Consider the following 5261-nt stretch of genomic DNA (forward strand, 5'->3'; position numbering starts at 1 on the left):
GAGAGAGCCTATTGGCTTGTCAACTATGCCGTTAGTCCAAACAGTGCAAGCTTATGCACTTGTTCCTCCTATAGAACAAGCTGAAAAATTTATGACAGGTTCTCAAATAACTTCACTACTGCTAGGAAAATAAAGTTAATGTCATCTGTGCAAATTTGTGTTAGCTTTGGGTTGCTGAAACCACATTTAAGAATTACCATTATGCTTATGTATACACCTCCTTTAATGGAATCAGAGACTTGTAATACTTAGTACTATTTTATTTTGGAACACACACATCAAATACCAAATAACCTGAAACTACTGTAAGTACAAATAAACTGGGAGCCACAGCCACTTCTGCAGCACTGAGTAGCTCCCTAGCAAACTTATACATGCCATAGCATTCATGTAATAAATAGCTTTGTTCTATGAAACATACTGAGTACAATTTTTATCTCTCTTATTAATCAAATACTGAAACATGTGCAGGTGCAACCTTGGAAGTTTCACAACAGGCAATATTACAAGAACACAAACAGAAGCTGGCCCACAGATAACACTCCAGCCTGCATTCAACTCTTCTCCAAGTCCTCCCACTCGTGAGAAGGCAACACAGTAAGTGGTCCCAAGCCTTGACAGCACTTAGTTGAAAATGTATGAATGCAAATAACTACACATAGGATACTGTAATATTTTTAACATGGCATTTGGTATAACAGTAATAAATATGAAGGCCATGTTGAAAAAATGTACACATGGTCCCCAGTCTCACCAAGTATGCTCAATGAGGTACACAACAGTCTCCACATTATTCTACAGCTGCTGACTTTCACAGTATGGACAATACATAGATGTATGCCTTATAAACAAAATTCTTCAGCTTACAACCTATAAGTACATAACATTTTATTCATGTTTTACCTAAGTAGGTCATCACAAACATAACCCTCTCAATTCTGTATGCAAGAAATCAAAATTACATAATGATTAATACCAAGACGCAAGTTGTAACTAGTGTAATTGTACATGAATGTGTAACACAAGCAGAATGATTACACAGATAAATTATTACCGAAATGATAAATCTGAAATGGCAATAACCCTTTTCCTGTTCACGATGAAATTCCATACCGAGACTGAAACTGCTCAAAGAAGTATCCCAGGTCTGGAAATCTCACAGCTGCACTTTCGATGGCATCAACTCTTGAATTAATCCTTAATATGACACATGAGAGACAGGAATATGTAAATCTCACTAAAAGAGTTATCTACTTTCATTCTACTCCTATTCAACTGAGATATCAATTAAAAGTCACTTCCACTGAACAGTCAATCATGGTGCCATATACAAGGCATCTATGTCGAGAAACAAAAACTGCACTGCTTATTTACTTTTAAGTTTTGGTTTAATACTACACCATCAAACGCAGGGCTTTTGAAACTTAAGACAAAATGACAGTATCATTATGCACATAAAGTGGGCTAGAAATAAATTTCATAATATTAATATGACATTCTTCCGAGTGGCTGGGGAAAAGGAGTAAAAGAATGTCCCAAAAGCCAATAAATGGTTTCTCACAGAGCAGAAACATTTTTTGTAGAACATAATTGCTGTAAAATCAATTTGACAACATTAATATGAGCTTACTCAAGTTTTTGTCACCTGGGTCAATTCTTCATGGAACCAAGTGACTTTTATGACACCCCCATAAATGAAGTCCTACATTTCATTTGAAATGTGAGATTAACAAAGGGTTAATCCAAAGGAGAAGCACAAGCAGCCTCCATAGTCTAGGGGTAACGTTCCCACCTCATGACTCAAGGTACGCGGGTTCAAACCCGGAGGAGGTTGTGGAATTTTTAAGGGTGGAAAAATTCAGGGAACAACTCCTCCGGGAGGGACGTTAAGCTGTGGGTTCCGTGTCGTAGATTTACGGCACATAAAAGATCCTCATGTCTCTAGGAGCCCTCTGAGCAAAATTAGGCAAAGTTTCCCGCCCAAGTAGTTTCCAATTCCTCCGGGAGATGGGGAAGTATCGGGGACCACTGCCAGAGAGGGCCTACCTCGCTGGCAGAACGGGGCTGATAGTGAGCACCAGTACTGGAAGGGCATGGCGACTGGTAGAATATTAAAGGGGGACGCACAATAGATTAATAGTCACAGTGCATGGGGAAACCCACCCCCTCCAATAATAATAATAATAATAATAATAATAAGGGGAAGCACAAGAGATCACTGAAGATCACAGTGCGAGAGCGGATTTTATGGCCCACACCTTATATACATAATAATAATAATAATAATAATGACAGTTACTTTTCAGAGAATCAGTTTAAACTGGCATGCCAGTACTGTGCCATGTGCAATGGAAGCATCAACAGCACCAGGAAAAGGGTCAGAAACCAACATCACCCTATTACACAGTTCAATATACAGCATACTATTAATGTATCATTCAGTTAGCGCCTTACTTGCATATTACATTCCTTTTTTAAACGAACAGTCAAGTATCTTCTATTTACTCTTTGGCAAATTATTTGTTCCCAAACAATGAAAACTGAACTAGATCATGTATTTATGGACAGCATAATGGTACTTCATATAAAAAAATTGACTGTAGGATTTTAGGTTCTCACACCAATGGTTATGAACGGATGAAAGTCAACCACTTTCAATGGACTACATGACATTGTACCTCACAAAACAGAACTCTTAAAAATTCTGTTTCTAATATAAGATGTACTTTGAATATGCATCATTTTTCTTAAATGCAATTTTCAGACAAACTCACTTCTTTGAGATAATTAATTGTAAAGCATTACATATTTCAAATGATACTAATGACTCAACTAAAACAAAAAGTATTATATAACACAATACTGCAGAAAGATGTACTCTATTTTGCAGTACACATATTTTTCAAATGCATTCTGTGCAATATTTAATACCTCGCTGGCCCTGAAGTTCAATTACTGAACACAAATTCACATTTACCAACCATCGATAAAAAGAAGTGACACCCTGCAATCTCAAACTTATATTCTAAAATACAGTTCAAGAAATTGATGTCAATGCTCATATAAGATTCCTGGGATTTCCATTTACAATTACATCTCATGTAAATATACATCACTGCATATAACAACTGTTACATTAAAAGTAGAGAATACTAGGAGTGAATGGTAAAATACATAATTCTACTAGTAAAAGTATCAAGGTTAACAACACCGGTATGAGGTAAACCTTTCCCTATAACAGACCATGGAGGTCCATAGCATTGTGAGACGTTGAGGGTCCCACATTATCTAGACAATCGGCTCACATATGGTGGTAAGGCTGTCAGCCTTACGCACCAACCGCCCTTTAACCCACAGGAAAATTCCTGCTACTCATTTCTGTTAGGTTGAGTCGACCCCAGGGCCAGTGTGGCTGGAAAGATTAGGTAAATTGGGAAAAAAAAAAGAAAGAAAGAAATCCACATCGGGACTCGAACCCGCGACCTTCCAGCTTGTAACATAGTGTGTTAACCAACTATGCTACTGGTACAGCATAATATTTCAAAGAAGGAAAAAACTGTACGGGAAAGAGACTGATTAACCTTTCAAAGCACAGTGGTACTACAACCCGTTTTACCAAATAAAAAACTTCACTTTGATCAGAGTGTATATGTGTTTCATACAATTCTCAGAACAATCGGCCCATGTTTCCACGACAAGCATTAACCAATCAGTCTTTATAATGGAAATGGAGCTCATTTCTTTAACTAAGGTATGAAATGAAATATTAGAAGAAATTCATGCTTCAACAGGTTCACTGTTGCAAAGTTTTATTGGATTAGGTTCCGTTCTGGCATTTACAGAGTTCAACCAAATATATAATTGCTGATATTTTAGAGCTTTCCATACACATAATGTCACAAACTATGAATGGCTATTTGTGAGATACATAAATAGTGTTCAGTATGCATAATGGATGAAATTCTTACTCCATTTGCCATTATTATTAATCGTGGTACTTCAACTTAAATACCCCATTCTTTCCTGGTATGCAGACAGCATTTTAGTCCATGATCAGTCTGTCTATCTTATGGGGCTTTTTGCAGCTGAATGAAAATAAAGCCTATGTCAAATTGTGATCAATCCATCCTGGTTTGTGTGAAATTGATCACACAATGTGGCTGGAGGTATTCTTCAACTCTGTATAAGTTGAGAGGTTCTGTTTTGTGCCAACATCATATAATTGTCTTGTCAAATGTTACATGGTCACAGACCTTTCCCAATATTGCTCATTTGTAAAAGTAAAAGTAAAAAATAAAGGTATCCTTGTAACAGGCTGTGGAGGCCTATAGCGTTGTGAGATGTTGAGGTTCCCACATTTTCTAGACAGTCGGCTCACAGATGGTGGCAAGGTTGTTGGCCCTACGCACCGGCCGCCCTTTACCCCCAAGAATATTCAAAGAATATTCCTGGTGCTACAAGCCAGAAGGTCACAGGTTCAAGTCCTGATGAGGACACTGGATTTTTTCAGTTGACCTAATCCTTCCAGCCGCACTATGGCCCTGGGGTCAACTAAGCCTCTAACAGAAATGAGTACCAGGAATTAATTAAATACTTTTTCTAGGGAGTAAAGCGCAGCCGGCGCGTAAGGCTGACAACCTTACCACCATCTTTGAGCCGACTGTCTAGATAATGTGGGAAACTCAACGTCTCACAACCCTATGGGCCTTCACGGCCTGTTACAGGGATAGCTTTACTATTTTACTACATGAGATCAACATGAGAATTTAAAAAATTTTGATAATCACGATGAGGACAACAATTCTCACTACCAGACCAACTGTTTTCACAGTAATTACAATTTAGAACAACAGTCAATTTTTCAAAATCCACTGAAGTGTACTAATTATCCATTCTGATATCAGATCATTTTCCAAAGAAAAATTTTAGTCAATTATTTTTCATAAATTGGAGGGGGAGGAAGAAAGAGATTTACCTGACAAGCTGATTTGTGTCAGCACTGCCAACTATTAAATTTTTATGGATCCAGTAGTTTACATGCTCCTGCATGAAGCAAATGCATATATCTGAAAATTCTCAAATCATAACACTGAAAAATTAATATTCAAATTGAGATTCTAACTAAAACTGGTTCCGAAAATTCAGGACTCATACATGTAATGATTGCAAAGACATGCAGAATGATGTCAGTAAAAGAAATTTCTAATTTTGACTGGTGAAAGGTGGGAAAGTATTAAAACTAATATCCTCATTGTATCATA

This window comes from Cryptotermes secundus, unplaced genomic scaffold, assembly GCF_002891405.2.
Source record: "Cryptotermes secundus unplaced genomic scaffold, Csec_1.0 scaffold2444, whole genome shotgun sequence".
Classification (NCBI taxonomy): Eukaryota; Metazoa; Arthropoda; class Insecta; order Blattodea; family Kalotermitidae; genus Cryptotermes; species Cryptotermes secundus.